Here is a 16,284-nt window from a genome sequence, read left to right as displayed (position 1 = left end):
ATTTTCAAGTTATTGATTCTAATTAAATTTCATCGTTCTATTCAAATTAAATTTCCTAGTGTCATTCTTATTCCATGTAAATGCAATCCACACCATTAGTGTCACACTAACTTTTATTCCTTTTTACCATTCCTTTGTTTTTGGCTCTATCATGCTCCATTATTCAATTACAAAATATAGTTTAATCTCATTTATTCATGAACATTTATAGAACTGATGGGTGATGTGTCAACGCATTTATTTTCCTTGGTTGTTCCATATTTACATTCCTTTTTTCGATCTCGTTTTTCTTAGGGTTTTTTAGAGAAAACCCCCCATAGTTTGTGCCATTTTTGAATTAGATTTGGCAACTCACACTTAACTACCCATTTCGTCTCGGATCTATTTGGGCAACATCTATATTTAGATTATTGACGATTTTTCCCTTGTCTCTTCAATCAACCCCTTTCTAATTTTTTAACAAAAATTTATCCTCAAAACCCCATTTCTTGAATTGCAACAAAGTTGTTGTCCTTTCACTAAAACTCTACCAAATTACAGAAAAATCACTAAATCTATTCCAATTAATTATCCTTTTGATCACCACCCGGAAAAATCAATCCAAATGAAATTAGTGATACCCATATATAAATTTAAAGCAAAATGATGGATACCTAATATAAACCTAATTTGATGCATATGAAAAAACACACACAAACAAACTAGATTACAATCAATACCATACACTCCAATAAAAGCGTTGTGTTATAGCTTAACACTACAACAAAAGGGGTCTGTTGCAACGCACTCTTTTGCCACGCCTAAAATTTGTTGCAACAAGTCATCTTTTACAACACCGTGTGGCGTTGCTAAAGGTCATCCGTCTTAATAGAATTTTCATTTTGGGAAATACCTAGAGCGACGCCTTGAGCGTTGCAAAAGTGTTCGCTTAAATTTACGATAAATAAGAAAAATAATTAAATTGAAAATGTTTATTGTTGGCAACGAGTGTGGTGCTGCTATAGATTAAATATCTATTGCAACCCCCTTGCCGTCACTGGTAATTCCGGAATAGACTATGTGTATGACTTGTTGCGACGTTTTCGGTGTTGCCAATGGGCTTTGGTTTGGGCGGATATATTCTTTTTGGCTGCAAATATTTTTCGCGCTACAGTTTTCATGTTCTCGCTGCAAGTCATAACAGAATTAGAAATACCATAAAACAAAAACACATATTAAAACCCTTGCCGTCTCTCTCCATCTAAACCGAAACTTATTTCCTCCATCTCCAAAACTCGTCCTCTTTCTCTCCACATCTTCAAAGCTTATCTCTCCTCCACCCTCAACCTCCACTGTTTTTGACTTTACTGAGGTAAGAAGAATTGAAAAGCCATTGAAGCTACAACAAAATCAAAAGCTTCATTTTTTTGTTCCCTGCCCTAGTTGAAATCATTTTTTTTTTTTTTTTTTTTTCTCGTCTTGATTGATTGTTTTAGCTTTAAAGTGGGATTTTTGGTATTCTTTGCAGTGATTTGTGGAGCCAGGTAGAACTGCTCGAATTGGGGTTCTCTACAGTGGGTAAGATATATTGCTTTGCTTTTGATTTTGGGTATTTTGTTTTTGTTTTTGATTTGTGATATAAAGAACAAATCTTTATATTTTAACATAATGCCAATGAAAACTTTTATTTTTTTGCCTAACTAGCATCGACCCTTTGATTGTCAATTGTGTTTGATATGTACATGTGTTTGAAATTATCAAGCACAGTTCTTTCCAATTTTGCCCCTTCATTTTCTTTTTCTGTATACTAGAAAGTAGAAACCTTTTCTTTGCAATGAAGAGTGAGAGCAGCTTCTTCATTACTACTTGTACTACCAATGTTGTTGTTGTTTTCAACAAGATGGTTTATTCTACCATGGAAACTCTTCTTCTTGACACTGTTAGGAACTCTCTTGTTTCTCTTCTTGTGATGGTATACCTTTCAATCTCTCTCTATGTTTTTTCTTGTTTAATTTTATGATTCATTGATTAAATTGTTAGATTGTGTTCATATGTGATTGTTATGTAAGTGTTGAATCTGTAATGTAGTTACTTTAACTCTTCAACAAAATTTTAGATTATATAATTTTTTACTATGTTGATGAGATCTTGTTTTTAGTGAAAGAATGAGACTAGAATTTGGCTAACGTTGTGATGCTCGTATCAAATTTTTGGTTTTATAGATTGTTCCAACTGTATTAGGATTTTATATAATGCATGTAAGTAACGATGTAAACCTGTCTAGTTTGTGCAAAGTTGATGAAGTTTAGTGATTTGAAAGCCAACAGTTAGTAACTTTTTCTTGTCTAGTTTGTTGATGGAGTTGACTGATCTAAAGCCATGGCCACCTCTTTTCTTTTCCTGGTTTGCTTTAACTGTTGAAAAGGTTAACTAATCTGGAAAGCAAAGAGAGTTACCAAAGTTGCCGCTTTTGCAATATTTCTCTACTTGGCTCATATTGCTTTCCTTATTTCCTTGCAAATGAAGCATGGGGCGGATCATTTACGTGCCAATCGTTACTTGATTTGTATCGTGCTAGATTTTTTTTTGAAGTTCTATATAATTGGATAAATTTTTTTTACCAAAAGTTGGAACCGTAAGGTAGTGATGAAGAAGTGACAAATCTTGTCGGAAGTATCCGTGTAAATGGGTTGAAATGCTATCTAGAGTTATCTAGGATTCTCGTTACTTACTTAAGTGCTCGTGACAAGGGATGGGGAGGACAAAGAGTATTAGGGCGATGTAATCGTTGTTTTGTTAAAGGTTATTCTGCTTTTGAGCCTTTTCTTGTTTTAATTTTGGAAACCATGTCATAAATCCTCGCTATCATTTGGAAATTTATTTTAGATCTTGTTCTCATGCTTACCTCTGAAGTGGCTAATGGTTTTGAGCATTTTTGTTTGTAATTTTGAGGATATTGGTTTAGATCTTCCATTCATTTGAAAATCATGTTTTAGATTTTTTCACCATCATTAACTCCATCCAACAAGAAGGTTCCTTTTTCTCTGTTTATCTTTGTCAGTTAGGAATCTATTACTAGTGTAAGAAATGAGCATACATGTCTTTCCAACTGCTCCATCTCCAACTGTTACACATTTTATGAACCTTGAAGCATTCATCTCTCTCTAAACTCTAGAAAGAAATATAATATTATCGTAGATCAAAGAAATGCCAGTAGTGGGGTGAATTAAACAGTAAACATCTGCTTTTTTCTTGGTTTAGAAAGAACACATGTGAGTATCTATCTTTAAATGTTATCTCTATTTCATATGATAAAGTTGTGCTAAAATTATTTTATGCATGCATGTGGAGAGTATGCTTATCAGTTATCACTGATTTTAGATTACATTAGCAACTAAAAAGATAGGTAGTTTTTAATGTTATCTACAGTTAATATTTTTCACGAGCTGAGAAAAATAAATACCAAATCGAATGGCAGTATGACACAAGACTAATTTATGCATGGATTTCACTAGTTAATTTGCAAAGATGGTTCGGTCACACCTCCAAGATTTTAAGGTGACACAAACTAATAGTAAGCTAGGAATATCTGACCTTATCATGGAGTCCTGGAGTCATATCAAGTCATGTACTATATGTAAATACTTCACAGACTTGTTTCACGCAAACTGATCCTTCATATTTTTATCCAGCTTCGTCAAGTTCTTCCATGGTCCAACTCTAAGATCTATCAGTGGAAGTTCCACCACATTTATTGATCTATATTTGGTTTAGTTTCTGGTGTTGGTTCACAAGATTCTTAAAAAATCGTTCTTGAGAATTTGGTCTCGGGGCTTGAATAAGATTTTTAGATCTGCGAGTCTTCTTTCCAATAAAATTGGATTCATCTTGTTTCGATATCTGCACAGTAAGCTACGACTATTTTAGTACATAATGGTCAGCCTGGATTTTTCTGACAAAGTTCTGTGTTTGGTGGCGTTCTGTGCATTTTCTGTTGGGAAACTCCTTTCATGGCCTGAACGTTAATTGTAGACAATTTAGTGTAGTTTCATACTCAATTTACCTTGTATTAATCCGAGTTATACAAATAAAGTTATGACAGTTTTAGTGCAGATAGGTCAACCAGGATTTTGAATGTTTTCAAGATTATTGTAGTTTTTATTGTTGCTTTAGTGAATGCAACAATGGATTATGTGTTTGAGGGAGTTCTTTATTATTATTGTTAGACAATATTATATATGAGTTTGCAGGTGTGCATACAAGTGTTTATACTCCTAAAACATGGTAGTTTTTGTCTTTTTTATTTTGGCTAATTTTGTTGATTCCTCGATCTTTGCAACTTAATGTAATAGAGTGACGGTAATTTAATAGAGTGTGTTTGAAAACTTGGTTCAGGTCCTCAACTTAAACACTTGCAACAAGGAAAATAGGTTGAAGTCAGAAACTTATTTCGTAGCCTTTTCATGTTCTCTAGCTTGTATATTTTTAGATTAAAATTGAATTTTTGTTTGCTGTAATGCAACTTTAGTAGTTTTGAACAATTGATAGCTATATTTTAGAATTGAACTTTTGAACAATTGATAGCTATATTTAAGAAAGGTCTCGAGTTTTTTTTTGTAGTTGTAGATTAACTAAAGGCAAGGTCTGATATATTTCTCTAGTACACTACTAGAAAAAAGTCAATAGATAGCACTCAAAAAACGCTATGAAATCAATTCAATAGCATTTATGCAAACGCTATGAATCAACATGCTATCCTTTGTACAATAGCATTTGTGAATAAAACGCTATAAAATCAACAAAAACATTTAGTCATTAAATGGTACTAAGTTCCTAAAAAGTTGAGGATATTGCATCCATAGAAAGAATTGGTTTTTCTGTTCCTTTGCAGCTTCTTTGACATCCTCTTTAGGAATTGGTTTTTCTTTGACATCCTCTTTAGGATTGGTTGAATTCTATCATAAGGCTTTCTAGTCAGTGTTTCCCTTTTCAGAACAGCTACATATCTATCATTTGTGTCCTCTTTCCTCTGCAGCTCGCCAAGGTATTCTGCTAGCCTCTCTCGATTAACTTGCCCCATCATCTAATTCACAAGCCAATAAAACAAGTGAGGCTTCAATAATATAAGCTAATAAAAATTGAAGGGGGGGTCAAAATATTGAAAGCAAGCCTAAGGAAAACAAAACCCAAGTTATATTCCAAAAATGTGTCTTCAAAGATAGGTGTCTTTGTACAGGCCAAATAAATGTAATTTCTGATATGAATTGTTCAACTCAATGCACACCTATATAAATGAAAGCACAACGAAACAGACTACTACACCTATACAGTACATGTAAACCACAGCAAATAAAAAACTCTGGATGCTGCAGTGATATTATATGACTAGCACCAGTCATGGATGGGTTGAGCCTACGAATTGCAATGCAAGCGTAGAAGCTCACTTCGTTCGGTATTATGAAACTTCATGGTTCTTTTCCTTTTTTCTTAACCAAGTAAGATGAGATTGGGCAGGACTCCTTACCCCGCTATGTTAGATACACCATCTACTTTAAACATTCTAGCTTTTAGCTTCTAAAATTAACGGAAGAAGAAAACATTACATCTTATAGACCTTTTAAGGAAGCTTATCTTTGGTCTCTAAAAATGGTTTATATGATACTCATCTACACATCCTAAGACTCGAGAATCCCATAAGTCAAGTTAAAGCAATCGCCCGAGAAAACCTCTTATATCTTCAAAATGAAATGTTGATATTGATGAAAGGTTTACCCTTGAGCCCAAACATTCATTAAGTGAGCAGCTACATATTAGAGGGTTCCATCATCAAAATCAATATTCCTATTTATTCACACAGTTAAGAGGGTTTCATGTCTAGCTCCTTTCTAATTTCTAATGCAATGGAATTCATCTCTAACCGGTCTACAATACAAGAATCAATTTACATGCCACTTACAAGTTAACAATAAAACAATTTAAATCAAACTAATACCATAGACCTATAAAGAAAAATGGTTGGGTATATTTTATTGGTGTAAAGGGTGAAATTAGATAGGAAGTGACTTTCCTAGCACAACAGAAAGGCCAAAGAGACTCGTCAATCGCAAATCAAATTCTAGGGGAGTACAAAACACTGTCTATACTGATAACTCAAATCAAGTCTAATAAACTCAAATTGAATAATCAGGAAAAAAAATGATCGTTCTAAATACCTGCCACAACATCCGCAGAACAAAACAGTAAAGAAACTCAACATCCTAAGGAATCAGTAGCACATACTTGTTAGAAAATAGTCAGCAAACCACTTATAATCAACATACGTCATGAAGAATATAACTCTGACAACCCCAACAAAAATTAAAAGGAATGAATCAGCGAGCCAATCTAAACTTATGAAAATGTATACATACTATATCGGTTAATTCAACCTGTATTCCATGTACTTTCAGTATAATGCGTAAGTCCGTAAACGCATAAGAACGTAGAATTTGGCAAGCTTACAAAGTTTTCTCAAGACAATATCTATTCCATCTCTTACGCCTATTAACTCTTAAGAGCACTAGCAGTTGAGTTGTTACATAAACTTCATTGGAAGTTAGCTATGATTGGAAAAAGGCTTAATAATCACATGATGCAAAGAATCACAGTCCTAAACAAAAAGACATCACATAACACCATTGAATCACATTCTCAAAAATAAAACATAATTTGCTTAATCAGCCATAGTTTAGACTCAAGGCAATGCATTCGAATGTATCTTAGGAACACCGCTTGTTCCTAATTCAAGATTGTCGAAGTCTTGTAAATTGCATTGAGATTGATTGACTCACTAATTCTTGCTGCTAATGCTATTGTGTCGCCTTCATCCTTTGCAGACAGTGATCGGTGGTGGCTGTCGTACCACCGTATCATTATTTCTCTCCTCATTATTATTATTAATCTTTTCTAACCAAGTTTAACCCTTTTCCTCATTTTCATAAACACCCACCACTGAATAATCTAACAAACAAACAATGCTTCATAAACACCCCAAGTCATAAAACCCCACAGACTATGTTGTCAGGCTTTTTTCTGGTCTTGTCACTCTCTACAATAAAACTTTGAGATTTGGGGTGAGTCATTTCATCCATCCCTGCTTTAACTCTATCGCCACATCTATTTTCTTCTTTATTCTCATAGTGGAATCTCAACACAGTTCCTTTCCTTAGCTATTTTTTACCACTAAACCATTTTCTTTAACATAAATGACCAAAGTATAAAAGTAATATTTTATACATGGTTTACAATCAAACGGTGAAAGCTGAAGTTGGAAATTATTCTAACTCTCCCAACTTAAAAAAATAAATAAAAGACAGAAACAAATTGATCCAAATATTACCTTTCTTCTTACATTTAGTGATCCAAACATACACTCATACCTATTAACTAATGCTTAGGTAGATGTCACCTGATTTGAGCTTCGTTAATAGAAGAGTAAGTACTTGATATCCTTGTAAGCTTCCATTATTGCCACTTTTGGCTATGTGAAACAACGATAAAAAACTCACTACTTCCCTGATTTCACTCTAGCAAGTCTAACTATAGCAAGACTTACTCAAATGAGCAAGTATAACTAAGCAGTGTGGAAGTCAACACAAAAAGTAACTACTAAATATAAAAGCACACAAATAAGCTTAACTAAGAAGAGGTGCTTTAGATATAACATTGAATAAAGCATTCTAAAGTTTCCATTTAGCATCTATTGTAACTAACAAAGGCAATACAGAACAAAAAAAAAAAAATTAGCTAAAGAAAAGTTCCTTGACTTATAACTAGCAAACCCATTGCACCTCTCTATATTCTATTACAAGAAAAACCAAGTCAACACTTGCCCACAAAAGCATCTTAAGCTAGGAAACCAAGTTCATAACATACATGTTGTGCCAAAGAAAAAATCCAAAGATATAGAAACAAAAAAAAAGAAAAAAAAAAAAAAAAAAGAGTAGCAAGGTAGAGAATAACCATCCTAAGTTAGAATGTGCATGTGCTTAGTAGGTCTAATTTACCATGTGCAATTCAGAGTATAGACCATGTGTGTACCCCCCTTTTATTTGTAATGTAGTGTTATAAAATTCAAGAACTTTTGAGCTATTCTCGCTTTAAAATTTAAATAGCAGTAGTGGTACTCTAGATAAATCTGCCCCTAATAAATAAATTTAAGAAATTAACTATCACATCCTAAGAACTTAATTTCATAAAGTGGACTGTAAATGCATTGAAACTTTAGCAAATTTTGAAGCACAAAAAGTATAATATTCAAGGTGAAACTGTTGGTCTTTTTACAAGGGAAAGCCACCGAATCCAAATTGAAGAATTCTACTCAAGGTTCAAACAATGAAAATTTCATGGCCATTAAAGCTTTTGAACATTCGAGGTCGGGTGGAGGCTTGTGGTAGCCTTTCTTTAGCGATATTACAAAACTAAGTTTCTAAACTTAGGAGAAAACTTATAATTAGTTGCATGATGTTTTGTCTCTTGAGACTTATTTGGATTGGTAGAATTTGGTTTTTTTTATTTGTTTTGCAGGCTTAATGAGCACTATATACAAGCCTTTATGATATTATATAATGCATATGGATTGAATGTTTGTTTCTTTTGTTTAGAGGAGTTTGTTTTACCTTGCCTAGATATGGTTTTATACTTGGATTAGTATGTTGTTTTAGTTTCATTGTATCGGTCAATTTCATTGTATCGGTTAAAAAATGAACTAGTGCTTGGACCGTATAGTTTTTGTCTCACCACAAGAATATATAAGTCTTGCTTATTCATAACAGACTCGCTCCTCATGATTTAAACCTACTAATTAACGTACCAAATCTTAGGGTCATAAGTCGTAACTTGTCTAGTAGAACGGGGAGTACAACTAGTAAAGACAATGTAATACAACCTTGAAAGTTTATTAGTTGTTGGTAGCTAATTAAAGGTAACATCGCCTATAGGTTTTTCAAAGGACGCCACTTTCTCCCCGTACAACATTGACAAAAGTGTTGTTATTTTTAACCACAAAATATCTCATTTACTAATGCAACATCATACTTAATTATACCAATAACAAAATTTTAACAATGAGATCCTTTAAAATATTAGCATAGATAATTCGATTTTATCGAAAAATATTAATATATTAAGTTATTAACATACAATGACTACATTAGACAATTATAGTGATAAAAAGAATAAATCGAAGTAAACTTTTTGTAACCAATTTAATTTGAAAAAAAAAGTAACAACTATGCTCTTTCTCAGAGATAAAGTACCTAAACTATGCAGAAGATTAGGGGTAAAGTTGAAAAGTTAAAAGTGAGATGTCTTATATTGTAGTTTGTCTTTTCTTGAAGTGAATCTCAAAAGTACCTTTCATTAAGTGACTTTCACTTTAAGTTTAAGGGTTTGAAAGTTTATTAGTTGTTATATAAGTGAAAGTTTAAGTTCTCAGAAACAAATCTGATAAGTTGGTGTGGCATGTGTACTTTTTCGCTTTGTGATGTCAAAACTGATTGTACAATTATTATCTTGTAGTAGGAAACACGGAAATGGATAAGAGTTAGATACAATTGCCAAATAGGTTTTGGCCAGCGTATAAAAAAAAGGAATTCGGATTTTATTGATATTGCTCGTGGTCATGTAGACAAAGGCGGGCGGGACTAGGTGTCCATGCAAAGAGTGCAAAAATAGGAATTACAAGCACATCAATGAGGTAAATGATGATCTAGAGAGGTTAGGCAATGGACAAGAAGTACTCGTTGGGTGTTTCATGGAGAAGAATATGAGGAATTAAGTGATGATGATGATGATGACGATGATGATGATGGCAATGGTGTTCAAATGGTAAATTTTGATGGGTTAGATGACATGATTGAAGATTTACAAGCTTCAACACATGTTGATAATTTGGAGCCTCACATGGAACATGGGGAATCCGGAGATGATGATGCATTGAATGCAAATGTAGGTGAAGGTGGCTTTAACAACAATGGAGGAAATGTAGATCCATATGATGACTTTTTGAGGGAAGCACGCCAACCTTTGTATCCAGGTTGTAAGATTTCTAAGTTAGATTATCTTGTGAAATTGCTTCACTTAAAGATAATCAATCGCTGGAGTAACAAATCGCTTTACTATGATTCTCCAGTTGATTAAAATTGATTGCCTGAAGGTGAGACACGCCAAAGTCTCATTACGAGGCTTAAGACATTAATCGTCCACCGGACTTGGTTATATCTCAATACATGCATGCAAGAATGATTGCATGCTGTTTTGGAAAGAAAATGACAGTCTTCAAAATTGTCTCGAATGTGGGGAGACAAGGTATAAAGTTTGTGAAGGAAAGACTAAAAAAATACCACAAAAAGTGTTGCGTTACTTTCCACTTAAACCAAGGCTCAAGAGGTTGTTTATGTCGAGGGTTACCGCTGCAGATATGAGATGGCACAAAGAAAAACATGATCGGGAGGAGAATGTACTTTCGTGCACCCAATGATTCTCAAGCTTGGGGCGATTTTGATAAGGAACATGAGTGGTTTGCCAATGATCCTCGCAATGTTCGGCTTGGTCTTGCAACCGATGGATTTAACCCATTTGGCAATATGAGTAGCCAATACAAGATGTGGCCTGTAATGGTGATACCATATAATTTACCACCGTGGAAGTGTATGAAAGAACCGCTCACCTTCATGACGCTATTTATTCCGGACCTTCATCACCGGAATGATATCGATGTTTATTTACTTACCTTTGATTGATGAACTTAAAGAGTTGTGGAAAGATGGGGTAGAGACTTATGATGCAAAGGGCAAAAAAAACATTTCGGTTGCATGTTGCAGTTGTTATGGACTATAAATGATTTTCCCGATACGGTAATTTATCCGGTTGAGTACCAAGGGCAATCTAGCTTGCCCTAATTGTAACAAGGATACAGTTTCCATGTATTTGAAGAATGGACGAAAGTTGTGTTATATGGCAAATCGTCGTTTTCTACCGTTAAGGCATGCTTGGAGAACTCGTGGCAAATAATTATTTGATGGAAATAGGGAGAGCAGGTTGCCACCTAAAGAGTTGTCTAGGGATGAATTGTTATCACAAGTGAACTATGTAGAACCCCTTCAAAAATTTGGAAAGCCTAAAAAAAAAAGAAAGCGTACCGAGATGGAGTTGAACTGGACAAAGAAGAGCATATTTTTTGAGTTACCGTATTGGGACACTCTTAAGCTGCGACACAACCTTGATGTTATGCATGTTAAGAAGAACATTTGTGACAATGTTGTGGGGACATTGCTTGACCTAGATAGCAAAACAAAAGATTCAGTAAAAGCTCGATTAGATTTGCCCGCATTGGGTATAAGAAAAGAGTTGCATCTAATCCCAAGAGGTGATAAGTTTGTAATACCTCCGGCATGTTACACATTGTCATCTTCAGAGAAAAAATCTTTTTGCGAGTGGCTGAAGTCGGTGAAGTTTCCTGATGGCTATGCGTCTAACATTTCTCGATGTGCAAATGCTAAAGATGGTAAGATAACAGGAATGAAAAGTCATGACTGTCATGTGCTCTTGCAACAACTTCTCCCAATTGCAATACGTTGTTTCTTGTCGAAGGATATAGCCATTGCATTGGTTGAGTTGGGCCTGTTCTTCAAAGAGTTATGTTGCAAGACGCTAAAATTGGAAGTGCTTGAGAAGATGGAAAAAGACATTGCAGTTATACTTTGTAAGCTCGAGCAAATATTTCCTCCTGCATTTTTCGATGTAATGGTTCATTTGGTCGTCCACTTGCCGCTGAGGGCGATACTTGGAGGACCGGTGCAAGATAGGTGGATGTATCCTATTGAAAGGTAAGGCATATGACTTGCAATTCATTTAATGTGAAATTAGCATTTTAAAGTTAAAAGTTTTATTATACATTAATCATACATGTGTGATTTGTAAACAGGTATCTACACACGCTAAAACAATACGCTCAAATAAGGCTCACTCGAAAGTTCAATTCTTCAAGCATATGTTGACAATGAATGTCTCACGTTTTGCTCCATGTATCTTCAAGGAATTGAAACTCGGTTCAATCGTGAAGAAAGAAATTATGATGGTGGTAATGAGAATCAAAAGACAGGATTTGATATTTTCACACAGAATGTTCGACCATTTGGAGCTTATACAAATATCATTCTCGAACCAAAGGATCGAGACAAGGCTCATTACTATGTGTTGAATAATACAGAGGAGTTATCAACTTATTTAGAGTAAGTTCTACTGCATTTAACTTATCAATTATGTTTTATACATTTTAAGCCACTTTAAGTTGTTAAGTTTATGTGTTTGATACGCATGTAGTCAACACATGACAGAGTTTCAAATGGAAAGCTCACGTAACTTGCCTGAGAGACAAGAAATGTTGTTTCCTAGTTGGTTTGAAAAACGCGTGTAAGTGTTTGTATTGTTTATTTTAATGTTATTGTTATGAACCGAATAATATGCTAATTATGCTTTACTGATTTGGTGTACATTTTATGAATAGATGCAAATATTACGCAATGAGAACTCTCCCGGCTACCGATGAATTGTATTCATTGGCATGTGGACTGATACACGCGGTGAAACGTTATAGTGGTTGCATTGTTAATGGGATTTGGTTTCACACCAAAGATCGAGAAAAAATCTCTTCGAATCCAAAATAGTGGTGTTACCGTAAAAAGGAGAACACCAAGGAAAAGAGACCGACTTTTACGGTATTTTGACCGATGTTTTGAAGTCGGTTATCTATTCGAAGAGAGTTTATCTTTTCAGATGTGATTGGTATGATGTTGGTAATAGAAGGACAGGGATACAAACGGATGGTTTTTTCACTAGTATTAATACCTCTAAGACGTGGTATAAAGATGACCAGTTTGTCTTAGCCACACAAGCATGTCAAGTTTTTTACGTTGATGATGCCAAATTGGGTAGTAGTTGGCAAGTTGTGCAAAAGACAAAGCCTAGAAATGTGTTTGATGTTCCAGAAAGGGAAGAAGAGATTGAAGCAGGAGGCACTGATGAGGCATATCAACAGGAGGAGCATACAGGGATGGATTTGGATAATGTCCAATATGATGAAACACATGAAGCTAGTAGCAGCCGAATCCAAAATGAACCTATAACACCCATACAACTAAATAGAGACGATATGAACCTAAATGAAGTTGATGCCAGTGAGGTCGTGACTGCTATGGAAAGTTGCCTTCATGACAATACCGTTGTTGATGAGGAAACTGATGAAGAGGATGATGATACATTAATGGATTATTGTTCAGAGGAAGAAGCTGTCATATCGAGTGATGATGACACGGACGTAGATTGAATATTTTTTTAGTACCTTCATTATCCATTTTGTTATTGAATGGAGAGCTTTATCTTAGATTTTATCTTGTTTTTCCATTGAGTAGAATTACTATATTAAACCCGATTTTTCTAGCATGTGTTTCAATTTTGGATATGTTGCATACTATATTAAACCTGATTTTTATCATTAATGAATTCTTTCTTTCATATTCATGCTATATCTGTTTCTATAGTTATGGTACCTGGTCTAAATCGACCCTCGAGGGCACAATCTATTTCACAACCTCAGTCTGTGGTTAACGAGGTGAATGGTTCGAGTGTCGGTAAGATTATAATTAATGGTTTTGTGTAATTCGTTGGTTAGTTCAAATAAAATGTCGTGGAAGCTCATAATTTTTTTTTATTTAACAGCTCCATTTAAGAAGAAAAGAGGCAAGGTCAGTGAATCGAAAAAGTCATAGACTACAAAGACGCATCGGGTCAGAAACCGAGGATAGAAATTCAACCAGGTAATACTAGACCCTGGGGAAGTGGAGTGCTCAATTTGTCGGGGAGATTGGCCTAGTTATACAATGTCGACATGGTCCTCTTTAATCGCCATGATTGGAGTAAAGTGGGAGAGGAAGTGAGAAAACCATTACGCGGACCATATTCGGTAATGGAGTTTTATGTTTTAGCTATATGATATACCATAATTATTTTATGTAACTTTAAACTACATTTCTTGTTAGGAAAAATTGGATGTGGATATGCACCTTCCACATGTGAAGTACGCTGTGGATGCAATATTAGGGGCACGTTTAAGAGGATTTAGGTGTAATCTTCACAAGCATTATAGGAGTTTCAGAAATGATGGAGTCGCATCGATCACACCCTTTATAGTGGCTTGGCAAAAAAAAATGGAATGCATGTTGTGATTGGTTTAGAAGAGAAGATTTTAAGGTAATATACTTTATTGTGCTAATTATAGGAAACCGCTATGTATTGAATTATACTTAAGGGTTGTGTTGACTTCTTAAAAGAAAAACTACATACTCGTTGTAATTTTATGTTTTAGCTTGGTCCGTTTTTCTATTTGGATGATGTAGGAGTACTTAATTTATTGGATTTTGAATGAGTTCAATTTAATGTTTTTGTTGGCATTGTTTTTGATATTGTATTCATTTTATTGTAGAAAATTAGCGAGCAAAATTCAAATAATCGGCAAAAGCTCGAAACAAACCATTGTGGTGGTTCAAAGTCATTCCTAGGATACTTGGAGGAATTTGTAACTTTCTTTATTTACATACATTGGGTTGCTTTTTCGCAGTTTGATATTATTTGAAGTAAATTATAAAGGGATATGTTTTCAAATCTTTACAGCATGACTCTGAGACTCAGGAACCTATTGGAAAGATCGAATTCTATCATCGAACCCACTTTAGCAGTAGTAAGGGATGTACTAGTCTCATTGCTGAACAAAACTATGTAAGTAAATTTATTTGTACCTAGCTTTACCATGGTGTACTTATAGTTCGATATATTTATGGCCAATTTAAACTTATAGGACCGAATGCGACAACTTAAAGCCGAGTCTAAAGTAGAAGGCGCTGAGCCAAAGACTGAGGATGAAATTTTTATTATAGTATTGGGTGTAAGGTCTGGATACTCCCATGGCCTTGGGCATGGGGTCCTGCCAAAGTCATCTAGAAGGCTGGCATCCCTTCATTTAGAGGAGGAAGTGCAAAGGAGGAGGGACGAGGAGGAAGTGCAAAGGAGGAGGGCTGAGGAAGCTGAAAAGCTTAACGAGGAGCTCACTGCTGAAATGATATCTCAAAGAAGTAAAATAGAGGAGATGGTGGTTTGTCAAGCCAGGTTTGAGGCTTGGATGTTGCAAGTCAATGCCGGTTCTTCATGGTAATGCATGAACCGCTTTGTATTAAATTGATTGGTTGCATGCCTAATAGAGTAACTCCTTTTGAGATGTTTTGTGTTAGTTGTCACAACTTTGGTAAGTTATTACAGCTTCAAGTGCCCGGGTTATATTGTTGGATTTGCCGGTTACATGATTGCTTTGTTTCTATGAGTATTTCCGACCCAAATAATGTCCTTTATAGATTTATGGGGAAGAGGGAAGTTGGACATATCTTGAGTGTGATTTATACTTGTCTCATGAACCTGTATGTGTATCCTTTTTCCTCGAACTTTTATGTATTACCTCATAATTTGTCTTCTATTCACCAGAAATAACTTGACACCACCTACTTACTAACAAGCCTTGGTTAGTGGGAGAGATAGGGGACTACCAGGCAGTGAAGAGAGGGTGAGGAGGATACCGACGAGAAAAAATGAAAAATAAACAAGAAAAAATGAGATAAGGGGGATGTCTTGGTATTGTAAGTTCATTCTAGACAATGTCACCCATCAATCTAGCTCTTAGTACTTGGTAAGTTGTTTTAATAATGTACTTATCAAGAGGGATAAGGGGCCAAATTACATGCTCATTTGTTTTAGTTGGATCTGCTTTTACTAGTTAAATTTATCTCACTCGTGCCAATCAAACTTAAGTAGCAACTCTATTGTCAATGCTATTAAGAGTGTGTGTCATTGGTTCCCTCGCAAAAAGAATACTTCTTCATACATGATACATGTGAGCAGTCCTCCGCATAGGCAAGATCGAGAGATGGTGACTCTTTATGAAGTGCTTATAGGTCTAGCTGCTTTAAAGAGAGTAAAGCCTAGTTTCGCATGCTGATGATGGTTATGAGACTCTTTACTCCCTACAAAATATGCAAAATTCAAAAGTCGAGAGGCATGGCTCGAGTAGAGTTCTCTCGAACTAATAACAAATATTAGCTAGTTTTCAGAATTCATAAGCCTACCCAACGTAAAGGCCCATAAGGTAGTTCACAATGCCTAAATTTGATGAAACTTTTAGCTGACTTGAGGTACGTAACTTCGCTTCCAAAGAAGCTTTAC

At 34.9% G+C, this 16,284-nt stretch overlaps 1 long non-coding RNA gene across 1 annotated transcript; it reads left to right on the top strand.

Moving 5' to 3' along the window:
* Positions 1-1,431: 1,431 nt before the first annotated feature.
* On the top strand, positions 1,432-15,151 carry LOC147492067 (uncharacterized). The gene is made up of 3 exons (XR_015200414.1): positions 1,432-1,557; positions 14,501-14,593; positions 14,689-15,151. It is a non-coding gene; the product is annotated as an uncharacterized LOC147492067 (long non-coding RNA).
* The last annotated feature ends 1,133 nt before the right edge of the window (positions 15,152-16,284 follow it).

The sequence above is a fragment of the Coptis chinensis genome, chromosome 6 (assembly GCF_015680905.1).
Source record: "Coptis chinensis isolate HL-2020 chromosome 6, ASM1568090v1, whole genome shotgun sequence".
In the NCBI taxonomy this organism is placed as follows: Eukaryota; Viridiplantae; Streptophyta; class Magnoliopsida; order Ranunculales; family Ranunculaceae; genus Coptis; species Coptis chinensis.
This window is presented reverse-complemented; position numbering and strand designations above follow the sequence as displayed.